Genomic DNA, 3,343 nt, shown 5'->3' with positions numbered 1-3,343 from the left:
CGCAGTTAAAATAAATTAAGAATCTTTCATTAAAAAAGAAAAAAAAGTTAAGAATCTATGTGGCTCAGCAGAACCTAGAAAGCTATAAGGCTCCATTTCCGGTATATTTTTAAAGTGATTTTCACTAAAAATATAATAATTTGATTTTTTATGTTAAAAATAAAAAATAAAAAATAATCTAAAAATATATATTTTTAATATATTTAATTAAAAAATATTTTTACAAAATCACTCTGCTGGATTATATTTCTAAACATATTGAAGCCCATAATGGAAGCTTAGAATGGTAGTCCAAGTCCAAATATATTGTGATACTAGAATTCTTCTATTTTTTACCCCTCATAAACAAAGATATGGATAACATCACAATTTGTACTCATGCCCTCTATTCCAGATAAAGAATTAAGAATAAGTTGATGTTTATAACCATTGAAAATTATTAGTGTTGTTGGTATTTTTTTTTATTATTATTAAGGCTAATGCGGGGTTTTAGTAGTTAAGATTATAGTTATAAAATTTGACTAGAGATTAGGATCACACGTTAGATGAGTCAATCCAAAACAATATTGTTTTAAGATTTTTTTTTAAAAAAATTAAAATAAAATTATTTTGATTATTTTTTTTAAAATCTCACATAAATTTTATCTGGTTCAATCCAAAACAACATTGTTTTAAGATTTTTTAAAAATATTAAAACAAAATCCTTTTGATTATTATTTTTTTTAAATCTCATCTCAGTTTTGTCTGAGTCATAGGTTGATTATGCTGGTTAATTGAATTTGACTTGATCAACTCTCATCTTGGTTTAACCTTGGAATCCAATTCAAGATAATTCATCGAACCATGCTGAGTTTAATAATATTGATTAAAAGAGAGAAGTTTTATTTTATTCTTAGAGTAATTACAAAAAATCAAGTTTATTTCAAGAGCAATTGTTACAAAAAATTTTATTCTTAATTTTTGGGTTTGTTTGGCAAAATTGTTTTTTTACTAAAATCAAAATTGTTAAAATAAGTTTAAGGATGTGTTTACCAAACAACCTCTTTAGCAAAAAAAATTCCTCAACAAAAAATGCAACCAACAATACAAAGACTTAACACCTAACCCAAAACAAAATCAATCGTTGACTCGAAAACATTGGTTCAACTCTGAACCAAACTGAATTTCATGATTTGACTCGAAACCAAAGCAAAACAAACAATTAAATTAAAAACAGATGATCAAAACTTAAAAAAAAAAACACAATAACATATTTTTTTAAAATAAAAAAAGACTAAACATCAACAAAATAAACGAAACAAAGCAAACACAAATCACAAAAGAGACAAATCACCACGTATGTGTGCTGATCTAATGGATTACAACATCACGAAAACAACCTCAAATTTGCAACCAAGTGGCAGGGACATGACTTCTAGCTACAAGAGAAGTGCTTGCCGTTGCTGACTTAAAAATAAATCCAAGTCTTCCACGTAAATGTAAGTGCTGATTCCACCTTATCAAGGCATTAGACTTTGAAATAACGTGAAAGGACAAGAGTCACAAGACATCTTGTCCCCATGATTCCTTTCACAACAATATTGTGGAAAACCTTTTCCATTGTCCTTGCATGTTTTAGCCATTCGATCGTTTGTTGGCTAAAAAACGTTTTGAAACATGAGCTAGCAGTATCATATTCGAAAAGTAAACATGGAGCATTTCACATTCCAGGAAAAGCTGAGAGGTCTGGATTACTCCCATGCATGACGAGGGGATGAGGAGAAGTGAGTGATGCAATATGCAGACATCATCAGGAAAATAATACAGAGGATCACTTGCAAGACGTCATTGCGGAGATCTTGACCTGCAAATTCTACGCAACAAGGAGTAATTAATTTATGATATGTGGAAGAAAGTAAGCACGAACTCTTCGATTGGAAAGTTGAGTTAGAATTCCACAAGCAGGAGAAATTTATAGGGTGTAAAATAGTTAGATACGCGCACTCTTTGATTGAAAAGTTGAGTTAGAATTCCACAGGCAGGAGAAATATTTAGGGAGTAATTATAGTTAGAATTCCATTAAAAAGAGTGTGCCTATATATATATATATATATATAGAAGCAAATCTCATGGCTAGTACATAATATTTTATTAAAAAGATTTGAGTACCGACAAGGGAATTGAAACCCTGACTCATGCTGCACAAACCAAAGATCCAAGGGCTTTGTATGTACTGGATAAACATGTACCAAGAATCCTACGTACGTTAGATGTTCAAGTACCAACAATGACACTGAAGAGCAAATTATCTTTGTTTCAATTGACCATAAGAAAGTCACCCTACGTGTACCAGAGGAGTGTATGGGAACCACGTAGTTAATTATTAATAAATACGTAGTTAATTATTAATAAATAAAGACTTTAATAAAAAAATTCTAGCAATGAAGTTACTTTAAAAAAGGTGTATTAAAAATAATGCATTTTTTTTTTTTTTGCACAACTGATATCTAGACTCCCATGAATCATTAGGTTTTTTAATGATTAAAATATTAAATGGTGATTTCTAAATTTTATAATTAAACTAAAAACTTTATTTTAACATCTTTAAAAGACATTTTTGTCATTTAACATGGTGCACTCCTTGACATCTTTCATGGTTTTTTCAAGGTTATTTAACGAAAAACATGACAAATTCTCTTCTTGTGTTTCATGTGTATAGCCTCACAACACATTTTGTGGGTCACCCATGAACTTTCAGTCAATTTCAACACAATTACTCATGGTTCTAATTAAATACATAAAAGAATCTAAATCCTTTACTTTTCTCTTTTCTGTACAATATTTTATTAATAACTTTACATACTGTGGAGAAAGATTAGGTCAAGATATTCTGTCTGCTAAGCTTTGCATTTTTTCTACGGCACAAATCTTTGCCCTAATAATTTGTAGACAAAAAGATATCAATATCCTCTGATCACTGTCCTTTGTGTTTCTTGCAAGGGGTGCTGTATTGTGTTGAAATTTCTGTCTTCTCGATCTCCCATGTGCACTCTCTACTTCTAAATTTGTTGCTCTATAAATTTTATTTAATATTATAAAAAAATCATTTTAATTTAATAATTTAAATTGTTAGGTGAGATCCTAAAATATAATTTATATTATTTTCTAACACACTCCCTCAAGTGAAAGCCCTTTAGACTTAAAACTTGCACATGTTTATATTATCTTGTGCTTAATTTTTTATCAAATAAATGAAGATGGTGAGATTCAAACTCAAGATCACTTGATCAACAAGATTCTGATATCATGTCAAAGAATCATCTAAACTCAATAGCTTAAACTGTTAGGTGAGATATCAAAATAT

The sequence above is a fragment of the Populus nigra genome, chromosome 15 (assembly GCF_951802175.1).
Source record: "Populus nigra chromosome 15, ddPopNigr1.1, whole genome shotgun sequence".
NCBI classification, from domain to species: Eukaryota; Viridiplantae; Streptophyta; class Magnoliopsida; order Malpighiales; family Salicaceae; genus Populus; species Populus nigra.
This window is presented reverse-complemented; position numbering follows the sequence as displayed.